The sequence below is a fragment of the Hemicordylus capensis genome, chromosome 2 (assembly GCF_027244095.1).
Source record: "Hemicordylus capensis ecotype Gifberg chromosome 2, rHemCap1.1.pri, whole genome shotgun sequence".
NCBI lineage: Eukaryota > Metazoa > Chordata > Lepidosauria > Squamata > Cordylidae > Hemicordylus > Hemicordylus capensis.
In genome coordinates, this window is record NC_069658.1 from 404,697,894 (window position 1) to 404,714,889 (window position 16,996).

Genomic DNA, 16,996 nt, shown 5'->3' on the forward strand with positions numbered 1-16,996 from the left:
ACCGCAATTTGAACCAAATTTAGTCCAGGTGTAGAGACAGGGAAAGGAAAGTAGGCTGATTAGTTCTTACTAGAACAACTTGTTTCCTTATTAGGAAAGGCCTACTCTCTCAGCAGTTGTTCTAAGTGAGGCCTAGTACTCCCTCAGAGCCTTCCCATCACTACACATTACATTTCAAAAAATGTTGTATTCAACTGTTTAAAAATATATCCTTCCCAGAGGTATTTGCATTCCTTGATATTTCTGGTTTATGATTATGGAATGCTAGGATTTAACTTAAGCATAGGCTATTATCTGGATTTACATTATATTCCAAATATTTTTGTTAGAGAATATCCTGCCTCAGCACACAAAGGTTGTATTGGATTACCTCCAGATTTCTTCGAGCTCTACAAGTCTATGAATTAATTAACAGCACCAAAAGTTAGACTTTGTTAACCTCAATTAACTCAGTTTTTAATGAAGTCTCCAGGCCACTTCCTACATTATTTCAAAAAGATATTGGTATGTTCTTGTGGGGCCCAGCTGAATTGTAAAAGGCATTAAATATATCATTAGAAGGTCAATGCTTCTGTTTTGTACATGCTAACACCAGGACTACATATGGCCGTTTTCTTTGCATTGTCTGATTCAGAAATTTGTGTATGTGTGTCAGCTGTGTAATACAGACAGAATTGTGCATGAACAAGCTTCAAGGTTATGCGCAGTACCATATGTGCAATGTGCAAAGCTTCTTCAGCACGGATTAGAATGGGACATCCCTTGCTTGTATTCAGCCCTATAAAACTTTGTCATGATCCAGGTCTCAGATATAGACGCATTCTTCACTATTGAGCATCAGGAGCCATATTTTAGTGGCAGAGTACAAGCTTTGCATTCATAGGGTTCCAAGTTAATCTTCAGAATCTCCACTTTAAGAACAGGGACTACTGGTAGCAGGGCTTGGTGAGGCTCCTGTGCGAGATGTTGGGGGTGGGGGCACTCCTCAGGGCAGGGATCTGTCCTCTCATGTGCTGTAAAGTGCCAGGTACATGATGTTGTATCAATAACAATAATCTTATGATAACAACAGGCAGCCATAAGTCTCAGAAATTGAATATCAAACCATGCTGGATTTAAAGTGAACAAATGTGCCTCGCCATGAAATAAAATATGAATTAACAAAGAAAGAACTTGGCAATCTGTTTATGAGTGCCATTTGTAGGATATGCAAGTAGTGTGCCAATCTTGAATGCAGATTTGAAAATTCCATTGGATATTCAAACTGTTCCAAGTATTTGTTTTTTCAGCTGTGTTTTTGTGTAATGAATTTGGCCAAAGCAGCTTTCTGCAGAGCTCTTCCATTAGCTTTGCTTTCAATGTGCAGCAGCAAAGCCTAACCCAACATGAACATGGCTTAGCACTTTGGTTAATAGCATGCACTTTGAACTAGAGATAGGCAAGTTGGTTGCTGCTCACCTAGGCTGGGGGTCAGGGGCAGCCCTTTCATGAGGCAAGGTGAGGCAGTCACCTCAGGTGGCATATTAGTAGGGTGCTAGCCTAGCACTCTACTAATTTGCCACCTGTTAGCACTGCGACAAGATGTCCCCCACTGTTGCCATTGGAGCAGTTCTTTGGGACTGATCTGGCCCTTGAAAACTTTGCAAGGCACACCTCCCTTCATATGCCTTGCAAAGCTTGCAAGAAGCACAAGGAGAAAAGAGGAATCTGCTGGCTACCCTCACTCCTCTCTGCTCCCCATGCACTTTCAAAGCTTGCAACAGTTAGTTTTGAAAGAGGCCTGGCCCCCACCAGCAGCATGGGGCATTTTGTGCCTTACCTCAGGTGCTGCAGTACCTTGAGCCACCCCTGGTGAGTGTCCTAACTGAGTGCTCAGAAAGCTCCATTTAGCTGTGCTACTCCCCCCTGCTCCCCCTAGGCAAAACCCTTGACCTTGTTAAAAGGAGAAGTGGCAATAGCAGTGGGCACTCCCATAGATATATGGAGCACCTTTCCCTACCAGAAGTCAAGTCCCAGGATCCACAGTAGGGAATGACATTCCATGATTTTGCTTGCAGTCATTCAAGCAGGGCTGCTTGCGCATATGAGCATCTTTGCTTTGAAAGATTGTTCCATTCTTGCTGTGACCTTGCTTCAACACAGCACAACCAAAAGCCCTCTGCATGGCCTTCTTAAGCCAGAAGGCCGAGGCTTAGAACCCTCCATCTGCAGTAAGGGGATAACAATACTGATCTACCTTCCAGAAGGGTTTTAAGGTTTACTGGGATATTTAGTCCTTAGAGAAAGTGCTGTATAGATACTTTTCATTCATTCATTCATTCATACTGGATAATAATTATAGCCCATCTCTCTGCTTACATGAACAGTCAGTGCAGCTCAGAAAATTAATGGAATTAAAAATATTTTTTTTTAAAAACCACAAACTTAAAAACACATAAAGCAATCCAGAGACAACTGATAAAACCACCCAGAAAACAAATCAGCAAGCCAATGAAATGCCTGAAGTCTACAAGAGGTGTCAAAAAAGTCAACTATCATTACTATTGATATATCACTGTAATTTCTGGTAGAAATGCCACGGCAGGTACGCTTTAAAAAGTTGTTTTCCGCCACCTGTGGCTTTTACGCTGATGTGGCGTTTATGTGTGAATGGAGGCGAAGGAGGCTGCCGTGGAAGAGGAGGTGGTGGCCGTGGAGGCTGACAATGGGGTGCAAGGAGCACACTTCGGTAGGCCGGGCTCAGCAGTCTGTTTTAAGGTGGACTCAGCAGTCTGTTTTAAGGTGGCGCCACAGGCCATGGAGGAGGGGGGGTGGAAGGGGAGCAAGGAGGGTCAAAGAAGAGTCTGTTTTAACGTGAACTACCACAGGCCCTGGAAGAGGAGAGGTGGAAGAGGAGCAAGCTGGGGAAAGAGGAAGGGGGCGGCAGCAGCAGCAAATGAGCTGGCCCGGGCTTCCCCACTGAGAAGGAAGTGTGGTGGCAGCACAACAGGGCCCTCCGACTGATGAGAGGCTCCACACTGTGGAGAGGGCCCCCGAAGCAACAGAGTTCCCCTCCCCCTTGGCTGTATTTAGTTGGTTTAGCTGCAGTGGCAATGCAGCTTTTCTGCTGGGCTTCTGCAGTTTTCCAGCCTTTTCTCCTTACTGCGGCTTTTATGTCAATGTGGTGTTTCTGCCGAAAATTATGGTACATTATCTCTACGCTATGTGCACAGCTCATCCATATTCTTCATATCAAGTAACCACAATAACAATATCCTCTAAAGGCTGCCCCATTTCTGGCTTTGAAATGATAGATTCCTCAGTTCCAAAAGAAACTACCTCAACCACATCCCCTTTAACTTGTTGCGTTTGCTAATTTGTGAGATATTTCCCTGCCATTCCCGTCACATCACCCAGCCTCTAAAACTAATGACTCATCCCCTGCACGGCCATTTGTTTGTGCTGGTTTCAGACAGACTAATGTTTTTAATGGCACATAATCATTTTTCAGAAGTCATTTGATGCCACTAATCATCTCAGTAATATGCCACGATGGAATGTGTAATGACATTCTGAACAGGAAAAATGGCATTCTGATCTCTCGCTCTATCCTACACTAATCTATATTTCACCACATCACTCCTCCTAATGATACTTACAACTGTTAATAAACGGCTACTTAGGCGCTTTTTCTCCCTCTTTTGAGGGCAATGAAATAGTTTTGGATAAAAATAAAGGCCTGGCAAATTAAAGCTTAAGGATCACGTTTAGGTGTTGAATGTGGGTTTTCCCCTCTTCCCTTCAAACTAAACTACCCTCCCAAGGCTTCCATTTTAATCTCCCTTTTCTTTTGTCTAGCTAATGGTATCATGAATTATCAGCCAGCTGCCTAGTAGAAACCAGGGATCCAATTGGTCCTTGGGATTGCAAAGTTGGAAGATTAATAGAACAGTACTTCCCTTGCTTGTAACTTATTAGTCCTCATGCTAAATTAACAAGTGTTAAAAAAGAGAGAGAGAGAGAGCCCACATTAAAATAAAACATTTTAATGAATTTTTTTAATTGCAGTAAGAGGCTCTTTCTTGGCCTGATGCCTAACTTGTTAGGCATGAATTAGCACGTTGTTATTCACGCTCTAGCTCGTCTGATCGCTTAATTAAAGGGACGCTGTCAGGTTAAGAAAAATTACACAGTTTAAAAAATATAAAACACAACAAATTTTCTTTGCTCAGTGGCTAATCGCACCTTACATTATCAAATGTGAATGAATTTCAGGCATCAAACGCTGCCCTGTTATTTATTTAGACAGTTTATCTGTGCTGGGTTTAAAAAATAAATAAATGAGATGAAACAGATTCATGGAGGACAATGACAAAATGTGCTGTAGCACACCTGGGACTGCTTGGTTTGTTGTGGCATCAGCTGATTTCAAAGGCTGTTTGCCTGTGAAAAAGCATGATGCCACAATAGAGCTTTAGCCTCTAAAAATTCCACAGCACCTTTCCCTTTCCTGATACCATCCCAGCTACTATTCTAGAATTTATGGAGAAGACTTAAGAGTTGCCTACTTTGTTTAATAGTACCCACTCCCATGATTCCTTTAAACGCCCTTTAAAAAGTAAGATATGTGGGTTTCAGATGCAGAGACAGCTTGTGCATCTTATAGTCAAGGTGTGGAAGTAGTAATCCCTTGTACTTTCTCTCCCATAATGCTCAAATCCTTCCAATAGGGAACATATGAACAAAGGGAGCTGGCTTCTAGTAAGTCAGACCACTGGGCCATCTAGCTCGGTATTGTCTACACTGACTGGCTCTCCAAGCTCTCCAAGGTTTCGGGAAGGAGTCTCTCCCAGCCCTACTGATACCAAGGAATGAACCTGGGACCTTCTGCATGCAAAGCAGATGCTCTATCACAGAGCTACAACCCTATCCCTTAAGGAGAATATCTTGAGGCAGACAGTGCTCACATGTAGTCACCCATCTAAATGCAAATCAGGGCAGATCTTGCTTAGGAAAGGGGGCAATTCATGCTTGCTCCCACCAGAAGACCAGAGAGATATCATAATCACCTTCTGGCTTCCCCCACACTCTTCTCCTGATTCATAGAACTAACACAATCCCTCTCCTATTTCTGTGCCTTCTTTGGCCTCCCTGGGACTTTTATACACGGCAGATTTTACCATGAGTTTACTGGGAGCCTTTATTGCAAACTCAAAGTTGTCCCCAAAAACCGATGCAGATGGTTGATTTTTTTTACCCCAGATATAAATCGGGCTACACTCTTAACACACAGTGAAAACCCCCAATTGTGTGTGAATTGCTCCCCGATAACTCGCAGGGACTTTGGGGTAAATTTGGCTGATATGTGAACACCCCCCCTCCATTTTGGAAGAGATGCGAGTTAATGGGCTTTAAAAGCCCCCTGTGAAAAACTTCCTGGAAACATCTGGCTGGCCTCTGTTGGAAACAGCCTAGCTTCATGGCCAGACTGTGGACAAAGCTTCAGCATGTCAGCAGAGCAGCCGCGATTGGCCATGATCTTGAAGGGAGTGTGTCAAATGCGATCATGCATTTTCGCAGTGCTCTGCCCACCCCCGGCAGGGCACCCCCGGCAGGGAAAAGGCATTTATATCCATTTAAATGCCCTGCCCTGCCATGCCATGGCAGAGCTTCTTCCAGTAGCGAGGGCACCAGCCACCCCCAAAGAGCGCTGCACCCGGATAGTCCAACACAAACACAAAATCAGGAGGGGGGCAGTTTGGGGGGGGTATTTCCCTATTACTCTGGGAAGGGAAGATTGAAACTTCCTGGGAGGAGATATGCAGATGAGGGAGGGCAAAGGAGGAAGGCTGTCCCATCATAATCTGGGATGTTGTTGCAAGGGGCAGCCCTGGCAAAGCAGTCCATGCAGAGCCAAACACAATCCTGCTTACTGGCAGCTTGCTGCTGAGCGGGCTCACACTTTCATGAGAGGGCCAATCTACTGGGGAGAGCACTGTGGCTGTCAGGGTGCTGGTCAACCCATGGACTGTAATCTCATGGGTTGAGCCAGCCCAGCCCATGGGGTCCCGCTTGTGTGGGGCCCCCAACTCTCCATGGTAAAAAGTAGAACAGATTATCCAGAATCTCCTCACCTCCATCCCCTGTGAAGACTTGCATGCACCCAAAGGAGATCTAGATGCTCCATGTGCCATAGCCTGGCTGCATGCATGGAGGGGAGGGGGGAGACACTGAGATGGACCTTTAAACCCATTCAGAATTCAAGGCCCCAGTCTGGTGTCGTACCATATGCAGATCTGCTGGTGCAGGGAATTGTGGGAGAGGGGAACCCTTGTTTTCAAGTTACTCTGGGACAGCGGGCTCACCGTTTTGTGGCACTGGCAAGGGAGCACGTGTCCACAAGGTCGGAGGGGCTGGCAGGGGGAATGCTCCAACAGCTACTCATTGGGAGTCACCAAGACAAGTAAAGCAGTCTCCAGGGAACCCCTCCTCATGTCTTTCCTCTACACAGCAACTTTTCTTGTTATAGAGCAAAATAGCCTGTTACTCCTGTGACGGAGTGATCTGTGGGAGAAGGGGATGTTTTCCCATCAGGCATCATGGCTGAATTTGTTTGGCAATTCTCTCTCCTCTGATGGTTCTTCCCATGCGTTGTAAGGGGTGTCCCCATGGCCTTTCACTCTCATTACTGAGTAGTGTGCCATGGGTTGGGTGACTATCTTCTTAGCAGTAGTGCAATTCCCAAGTACTGGAGGACTACTGACCCCAGCGCCTGGCCTTGCTCATGAGTAAGCCTAGGGAGCGCAAACCTCCAAAAGGAGAAGCGGCTGGGGCCTCTTTCCCCAATCTTCCAGTGAGAAAAAAATAACATTGCTGCTCAATAATCTCTGCTCGGGGCTGCCCTTTTCACCTGACAAGGAGCAATCCCCCTCCCCCCACCAAAGCATTTGTACTGGCAGGGAATACACTGTGTTCCATGATGGACCTTTAAACCTATTAAAAACGCCCAGGTTTGGTCTGCTGTTGTTCCGTATGCAGATCTGCCAGCGTGGGGATTCGTCGGAGAAGGGAACCTTAGTTCCCCGTTGCCCCAGGACAGGAGGGTCGCCCTTCAGGGGCATGGCAAGGGTGAACATGTCCACATGGGCAGATGGGCTAGCAGGGGGCATGCTCCGACAGCTCCATGGTGGCATTTGCATGGACTAGGAAAGCAGTCTCTGGGGTACCTGTCCATGCAGCTTTCCTCCATAGAGCATCCTGGCTTGATCTTGAGCACCCAGTGGCCTTGTACTCACGTGAGAGAGAAGTCCATGAGATAATGGGTGGCAAGCGCTTCAGTACCCTCTAGTGAATTTTTAATTAGGGTTCACATACAAGCAATGTTGCGGAATGCAACAAGAGCACCTCAGAGCAATCCCCAACCTACTCCTCACTCACAGTTCTTCTCGTGAGTAAGCCTAGGGACCAATAACTCCCAAGGAGAAGCCACTGGGCCCTCCCCCCCCCCACATCTCTGTGAAAAAAATAGAACTTGGCTTCTTCAGGATCTCTGCTTGGGGCTGCCTTTTAAACCTGACCACAGGAAACCCCCCCCCCATGCCAAATGTGTTCTCCTCCAGTGCCATGATGGGGTGCCCTGCTTAAGTTGCCACCTGGAATATTTGTGAACATACATCACTGTCACTTGCTTATGGGGGAGCAAAGCACTTGATGCCTATTCTGTCATCCAATCCCCTTTCCTTCCTGCTTGTCAGCTGGGGTGGGGGGAGCAAAGGACAGAGTTGGAAAAGGGAATACCCATTGAGAGAAGGGCAAGGCTACAATGGGGCATTGTGGTGTCCCTGTTGCTGGGCAACTCCATAGCAGCATAGGTGACAGGAGGGGGCAGGGCTGGTTCTCCAAGAGGTGGCCAGTGAAAAGCACTGCTGGCACAGAGCAGCCAAACCCCTCTCCGGTTCTGCACCACTGCCTCTATGACTGTAGTTTGGACATTGGCACGAAACTGCAGTTATGGCACCATCCAGAGTTGGACGTAATGCGTCAGCGGCCAAACCTCAGGTCATGGCCGTGAACTTCTGTGCAAACTGAGTTTGGTGAGGCATACCAGAAGTCGCTTTCCCCGCGAAACTGAGGTTTCATGCGTTCAGATGTACTGGAGTTCCAACCTCTGCCATGTTTAACTCTGATTTTACGTTACATATGAACTGGGCCCTTGTATATAGACTGGAAGCTCTTTGGAAGAAAATAGAGTGCTTCTAAATTCTGTGCTGTGCATAGCTGAGGCTAAATATTAAGCCACTGAGGCTATTTAATATTTAGCCACTGAGGCTAAATATTAAGACTGTGCATTGCATCAGACTGATAACTGCATCCAAGGCAATGGAAGCCCTTTGGGGGCATTTCCCCCTGGAAACCAATCCGATTTAAAATGTCTCTGATATCAATAGATGACTGGACACAACATGAAATTATATCAATATTGTATCTAATAGTATCCAAGGATGTGGGGATACTTACCTTTGAATGACAATCTGGCTTTTCTGAAGAAATTGGCTGACCTCTGGGCAGTCACAGGCATGGTGTTTCAAACCTCTGCCTTTCCTTTCCTGATATTGTCCTACATGAATGTAGCAGAAAAGAAATCGGTGTCATGACATTGAGTCCTCCTCCTGGTGTATTACTGGGGGGAAATGATGGCACCCTATAGTTACAGATCGTGGCTGCCCCACCCCCGCCCAGCAATGCAACAAGGAAGCAGTTTCCAGACATTGCTTCCTTTCCTGGTGCATTTTAGGGTGAGACCAGAGAAGGAAAGGTGACAATATGAAATGCTGCCACTGCAGGTGCTGCTGCTGCAGTTGCCCAGAAGGCAGTCAGTTTCTTAAAAGGTAAACCCCTTAAAAAGGTAAGCCCCTGGTCTTGTGGCAGCAAACATGAATTTTCACCCTTCCTAAGCAGGATCCACCCTGGTTTGCATTTGAATAGGAGCTACATGTGTGAGCACTGTAAGACATTCCCCTTAGGGGACGGGGCCTCACTGGGAGGAGTATCTGCCTGCTTGCCTGCAGAAGGTTCCAAGTTCCCTCCCTGGCATCTCAAACATAGGGCTGAGAGAGACTCTGCCTGTAATTCTAGAGAAGCCGCTGCCAGTCTGTGTAGACAATACTGAGTTAGAGGGACCAATGGCCTGACTCAGTGTAAGTCTGCTTCCCGTGCCCCCTCTACCAAATGCATCAAAGCGATTCTGATTATCAGCTCTGTGTGATCCAGACCATCCCTGCCCTGCATTGTGTGCATGCTAATTTGGCTTGGGCAGAGCCCTATTAAATATACTTGAAAGTGTATTCATAGTAGAAGCAAAAACCTATTGAACTGGTTCATTAATCAGTCCAATGGGTTTTTGCTTTTACTCTGAATGAGCTCCTCTCAGCCCCTCACAGCTGAACCACTCTTAGCCCCTTCCAGGGCTCCTTTATTTTATTTTATTTTATTTAGTTTATTTATTTATTAGATTTATATACCACCCTTCCAAAAATGGCTCAGGGTGGTTTACATCAAAATAAAAACAAAACAATTAAAATCAAAACTAAATCAATTAAACAATTAAAATGATTTAAACATTAAAATCATTTAAAACCAACATTAAAATTTTTAAACTATAAATCTAATTAAAAGCCCGGGTGAATAAATGTGTCTTCAGTGCCTTTTAAAAAGTTGCCAGAGATAGGGAGGCTCTTATTTAAACAGGGAGCACATTCCAAAGTCCAGGGGCCTTAACGTTCCCTTCAACATTCTGCAGAGCAATATTCCACTATCCAAGACTTTGCTTTGGGGTTTTTTATCCAGGTTTACGATTCCAAATCTCAGTGTAAGTCAGCTATTACTGCTTGGCAGTATGAGAAGACAGAAAGCACAATCCCACAGCTGAGCAATCACCCAGTTTTATCTAGCCCTCCCACTTCCCCACATTCTGTCTGTGTTCACTTCTCCCACCCTCCGAATTCTGGGCTGGATTTGGATGACTAATGTTGATCTGACCCATGGGGTTTGGCCTGACCCATTTTAGAGGTGGATATATTTTTAAACATTTAGTTATGAGATTAATCATCCTGACAGCTTACATGATTGGAAGAACAGTATACATGATTTACAGACATAACAAATAATAATAATAATAATTAAAATACTCCATGGGCCTAGATATGGCATTGGTATTCTGACTGAACAATCCCTTTGCCCTTCAGCAGCAACGCCAACCTTCCCAGCTTTTGCTATGACTACATGCGCCTGACTCTGGCCAAAAGCCCTCCTATGAGGCCCTTGTTGTTCCCACTGGATTATTCAGAATGCCATGTGTGCCACAGTGTCAGTAGCTAACATTTAAGGGATTCCCAGTTGCACTGAGGCCATTTATCTTTAAAGTCAAAAGAGAGCTCTTTCTCGCCATTCCCACTGGGTACCAGTTCACACCTCCTTGCCTCCATTTGCTACGAGAGGATGAAGGATCACCTGCGCTTGAATTTTTAATCTGACTTTAATTACCTGCAAGGCTCACTGAGAGAATGCTAAGCAGTGATGCAGTCTTAGTCACTTTGGTATTGGCTTCACCCTCAATAGAGCTTTACTGCTAAATTAAACACAGGCACAAGAAACTACAGGAGGTCTCCCACCAGCTGGATCATCCACCTCTATATGATTATGGTTGTCATCTTCTCACTTTCTTCAGATTCTGTTAGCATTTTAAGCATGGATCAGGATAACAAGGACCCTGACAGTTCCTGACTAACCAAGCATTGGCCCTCAGGGCTATTTATTAATTTTGGTGGCAGGACTGGAAGAATGAGACATCTGAACAGTCTCATTTAGATACAGCGAAGAGTCTTATGGCAACAAACTAGCATGGCTACTCTTCTAGAGCAGTTGGATGGAAAGGCATCACATCCCCCCAATCTCCAAACTTAACCCTACCCAAGGCTACAGACCAAGGTTATCCCTGTAAAGTTGTTTCAGGCTTTTCTGCAAGCCAGTTCCTACATTCTCCTCTCCAGGCATTTTTGCTCTTGGGGAGCCAACTTTGTGTGGGCACGCAACTAGCAGTTTACAAAAGGGCTTCACACATGGGCTGGCACAATGGCATATGTGTCATTCCCATATGGCAGGGGTTCATCACCTTGGGTCCCCAGTTGTTTTTAGATTACAACTCTCATCCCCAGCCACAATGGCCTTTGGGGACCCAAGGTGGGGAATCCCTGCCCTATGGGGTGAAACAAAAATATCAAGAAAATTGCCTGTTCTCATGTGACCTGTTTTGCTGCCTCATCATGGCAGGGCGGGGGTGTTCCTGGGAGGGATGAGCAAAGTACACCAGGAGGTATACTCCCAGTAGGGTCACCCAAGGTGTGAAGGTCATCCAAACTGTCTAGCTAAAGCAAGCAGGCACCTATATTGGGAATATAGGAAGGACGGTCACTTTAGTGACAATGACAAACACATCATTTTATACTGCATGGGAGAAGGGAATGGTAAACCACTCCTGTATTTTATCAAGAAAACCACAAGACAGAATAATTGTCAATGTAGTGCCGGATGATGGGCCCCTCAGGTCGGATGGTACTCAACATGCTAATGAGGAAGAGCTGAGGATTTCTCAGAGTACCAATGGTGTTTATGATGCAGTTAGGCTAAAGCCTTTTGGATGTCTACTGGCTGATGTTGCCATGAGGGAAAAGAAAATCCAAAGCTGCAAAGGCAGAATTACAATGGGAACGTGGAATATAAGAAGCATGAATATGGGAAAGCTCGACATGGTGAAAGATGAAATGAATCGACTACAGATTGATATCTTGGGCATTAGAAAATTAAAACAGACTGGAATTAGAATATGATTTTCTTTCAGTCAGAAAAACATACTGTTTTATACTCAGGACATGAAAAACAAAGAAGGAACGGTGTTACTTTCATAGTCAGGAAGGACATAGCAATGACAGTACTTGGGTACAATGAGGTCAACGACCAACTAATATCAATTAGATTTCGTGGAGAACCCTTTAACATGTCATTTTTTCAAGTCTATGCCCCAATGACTGATGCAGAAGAAGAGGAAGTTGATGAGTTTTATGCTCAAGTCTGAAATTGACAGAACATGCAAGCAAGATGTGATGCTGGTGGTTGGAGACTGGAATGCCAAAGCTGGAAATGGTAAGGAGGAAAACACCAGCGGACTGTATGGCCTAGGAAACAGAACTGAAGCAGGAGAACAACATTAGTTTCTGCCAAGCCAATGATCTCTTCATTGCTTACACATTCTTCAAACAACCAAAGCGGCGTCTATACAAATGGACAGCACCAAATGGAGTACACAGAAATCAAATTGATTACATTATTGGTGCAAGGAGGTGGAAGACCTCAGTTATAACAGCAAAGACGTAGCCAGGGGCAGATTGTGGAATAGATCACGAACTGCTCATGTGCAAATTCCAAGTCAAGCTAGAGCGGAAAAACAAAGCTATCCAGTTTCCATGATATGATCTTGAGAATGCTCCCATGATTTTCAAGAAGAACATCAGGAACCGCTCTGAGGTTCTGAACCTCATGATAGGGAACCAGAGGAACTGTGGAATGAAATAAAAAAACTTGTTAAGGACAAATGTGAAAAGAGACTGCCAAAGACCAAGAAACAGAAGAAAGCAAAATGGATGTCAGAACAGATGGTGGAAATTGCCAAGAAGAGGAGAGAAGCCAAAGTCAAGAAAGATAAAGACTTCATGAAGGAACTTAATAGGGGATTTCAGAAAGCTGTTAGAAGAGGCAAGGAACAGTACTACAATGACATCTATAAAGACCTTGAGGATGGAAATAGACACGGAAAAACAAGGAAAGTTTTCCAAAAGATCTCTGAACGCAGAAGGAGTCTGTACAGCAGGGATGTCAACATCCAAGATACTCTAGAAGATATTCCCTACTTGCAAGAACCTCTAGTACGGGGAGATGAAGTTAGATCAGCACTCTAGTTATTACCAAGTTGGAAGGCTACAGGAATTGATGGAATAGCTATAAAAATATGGCAAGCAACAGAAGAATGATCAGTCAAGGCTCTAACCAAACTATGCCAGCAAATTTGGAGAATGATGCAGTGGCCAACAGATTGGAAGAGGTTAGTCCACATATCCATACCAAAGAAAGGAGACTTAACAGATTACGCAAAACACTGCACAATAGCCTTAATTTCACATGCTAGCAAAATAATGCTCAGGATCATCCAATGCAGATTAGAGCCCTGTGTGGAAAGGGAAATGCCGGATGCTTAAGCTGGTTTCAGAAAAGGCTGAGGAACAAGAGACATTAATGCTGATGGATGTTGGATAATTGATAAAGAATACCCAAAAGAAGTCAATATGTACTTTACTTATCAATATGTGCTTTACAGAAAAGCCTTCAATTATGTCAACCATATCAAACTGTGGAATATCCTTAGGAAAATGGACGTCCCAGAACATCTCATTGTTCTCATGAGAAACCTATACACAGGACAGGAAGCCTCAGTCCAGATGGAACATGGTGAAACAGACTGGTTCCAGATCGGCAAAGGAGTGAGACAAGGTTGTATACTTTCTCCTTATTTATTAAATTTATATGCTGAACATATACTGAGGGAAGCTGGATTGGAAGAAGATGAGCGTGGTTTTAAAGTTGGAGGAAGAAACATTAATAACCTATGCTACACTGATGACATCACTCTGATAGCGGAGAATGCAGATGATCTGCAAGCTCTAGTAATGAAAGTCAGGGAGCACAGTGAAAAAATGGGACTACGGCTAAATGTCAAGAAAACTAAACTAATGACAACGGGTACAGCAACCAGCCTCAGAAATGATAATGAAGACATTGAAGAGATGGATAGCTTCTGCCTTTTAGGATCAACCATCAACAGTAAAGGATCCAGAAGTCAAGAAATACGCCACAGACTAGCACTTGGTAGGGTTGCAATGAAGGCCTTAGAAAGGATATTTAGATGCTGTGACTTGTCTATACCTAGAACGATTAGAATTGTTTGGACAATGGTTTTCCCCGTGACACTCTATGGATGAGAAAGCTGGACTTCAAAGAAGCAAGACAGAAAAAGCATTGATGCTTTTGAACTTTGGTGCTGGAGAAGACTTTTGAGGATACCATGGAAAGCTAGGAAAACAAACAGATGGATCATAGAACAAATCAATCCAGAATTTTCACTCGCGGCACAAATGACCAGGCTAAAACTATCATACTTCAGACACATTATGTGAGAAGTCCATCATGCTGGGGAAAGTTGAAGGAAAGAGAAGAAGAGGACGACCAGCAGTAAGGTGGTGGATGGACTCGATTACTACAGCAATGAATGCAGCACTGAGAGACCTTCCACTGATCCTGGTGATCTCCCTTCCTTCTCTTCTCAGCTGGAGTGTATGATTGTACTGTGGTGGTCTTCTCCACATGCAAGGCTCAGGACAATTGCTCCCAGTGTGCCACCTCAAGAATCTGGATTTGGCTTCCCAGCACTAACCCTACAAATGGGATGACGCTTGAACTGGCCCTGAGTGTGGAGCCTTCATGGTCTAACAAATGTTTAACTTGTAGCAAGTAGCTTGTCTAAGGTGCCACTTGACATGAACCAAATAGCCAGAGACTTGTTCTGCTCATCATATCTTAAATGGAAAGACTCATGCAAGGGCATTACACTCCCTTCCAATTTTGTTCTGTGCTATGAAAAAATATATATTCTGGGATGTCATCCAAAATCTCTACTGTAGCTGATGTGAAGTTAAAGGAAAGTTACCTGCTACCAAAGAAGACTTATAGGCAGAAGTAGAAGTATTTGATCACTACCTACCTGGCCAGCATCATATGTAAAATCAGGATGATGCTCATCATTTAAAAATCATTTGAAAAATGATTAAGACAAGAATAACTTCCCACGGGTGAACATTTTTCCTAATGAGTGCAACATCTTTAAAAGACATGACTGCGAATGAACATTCATAACATTTTTATAGAAAAAAGTGCAACAGGCAAGACAGAGATGAGTTCATGAGCTTTTACAGTCCCAAAGTCCCCTTTGGATTAATATTTTGTATATGATGCTTTGATCACTCATATGAATATATGAAACTGCCTTTCATTGAGCCATTCCATTGGTCATCTAGCTCAGCATTGATTACTCTAAGGGTCAAACTAGGCATGTCTTTAAAGATGCTGGTGTTGTTCACACAATCAATTGAATCTAGGCTCAATGTGGGTTCAATCAAAAATTAGCATGATTGTGATAACCGATGCCAAGACAGGAATCTCAGATTCATCTTAGGCCATAAACCACCGTGGTGTGGGTTTACATAACTGTGCTAATGTCAGTAACCTACATTAAACCTAGATTAAACTGGTTGTGTGGACCAAGCCAAGCCAAATGTTGTGGCAAAGCCAAATGCTGTGTAACATCTCCTTTAAAAGTCAGTTTGGTCCTGACTAGCAGCTGCAGCTTCTCTCCATGGACTCAGGCAGAGATACCTGAATTTCCATTGGATGGCGATGCTGTGGCTTTCTACATGCAAGAACAGGTGCTCTTCCACAGAGCTATGGCCTTTCCCCCACTAGGTCACCATCTTAAGGCCAAACTACAGAGAGTTCAAACATGGAGTTTGGTCCTCAGAGAGATACATTAGTAATCATGATGTATGTTCTATGTATGTCTGAGATGTGGATACTTTTTTGGTGTCCCCGGATGAAGAGTTTTGTGCCATTCAAAAGCCTGCATACTGCTAAATTAACATATGCCAATCCAACCAAAGATAGCACCTTACCTATTTTGTATCTCTAAATTCATAGCAACACAAACATTCAGGTCCATTGTGCTGTGAACTGATTTAGGCAGAACTGATCAGCTGGGGATTTCAGACCTGACATATCTGCTATCTTGCCAGTGGCAGACTATGAATGTGAATGTCCTGGTTCTACACACACACACACACACACACACACACACACACACACACACACACACACACTAAGCCTGACTGGTTGCCAAATGCACCAGGTAAATCCCAACATTCCACAAGTTTCCCATTAGCAAGATGTCAGAGGCCCAGCAGGGCAAGGATGTAATGGGATAAATATGCGCTCTTTATGCATTGTGGCTGTGCAATGCAGCTCTCTAATGAAACCTATAATTTCATCCTTTCAAGGGCAAACAACTATCGCACACAGTACATTTATCCCTTGAGCTTTTCATTTACTTCTTGGTATCTCCAAAGCCCCTGCTGATGTCCTTATTCTCCCTGCAAGGGATCCTTTGAAAGGATTTGCATCCACAGAGATCACAAACCACATCAGTGCTTCCCTGCCCACCCCACCCCCCTTTCCCCAAGTATTTATTAAAGACAACAAAGTTGCAGACTGGAATAAAATCAAAGGCAATGGAAGGAACACAGACACCCAGAGGCAACTTACTTCATTGGTCAGGGGGTTCCGTTCCCATATGTCATACTGACCTTCAGAGTGACTTTGGTCAAATCTCTGTCCTGTTCTGCACCTGTCTCCATCACGTTACATTTATATCTAGGTTTTGCTTATCACTAGCTGTCTGTTAGGAATGAGCTGAAACCTCTCTTCTGAATATTTTTGGTAGTGCAAATGGAACACCCCTTTCCTTTGTTTTTTGGACAATTTGTCACAGGACGCCTTCTGAAAATATTCTCTCTCCATGTCTTTTGGCAGAAATTCCTACTGCAGTGAAATGGCTAGTTTCAAGGTGGAAAGATCAGAAGCAGATAATATGTGGTACAGCCATACCTCTCTGCTTACTTGTCAGGGCTGTGTTGTGCGAAGCCACCAAGTCAGGACCAGGAGCCCAAGAAGGAAAACAGGGACAAGGGAACAGATGAGGAACTGGGGTCAGGAAGCAAGCCACCAGGACTAAGAAGCAGGGGCACATCTAGGTAATTTTGGTGCCTGGGCCTGAAGGGCTTTGGAACCTCCCCCCCCACACATA

The 16,996-nt window shown here is 44.4% G+C and overlaps 1 long non-coding RNA gene across 1 annotated transcript in view; it reads right to left on the reverse strand.

Annotated features, from left to right (window-relative positions):
- Positions 1 to 4,021: 4,021 nt before the first annotated feature.
- The window catches only part of LOC128342360 (uncharacterized), a 30,833-nt gene continuing 17,858 nt past the window's right edge, over positions 4,022 to 16,996 (reverse strand). The window contains exons 2-3 of the long non-coding RNA XR_008314927.1: positions 8,497 to 8,596; positions 4,022 to 4,146 (exon numbers count right to left, since the gene is read on the reverse strand). This is a non-coding gene — a long non-coding RNA (uncharacterized LOC128342360). The remainder of the gene's footprint in view (positions 4,147 to 8,496; positions 8,597 to 16,996) is intronic.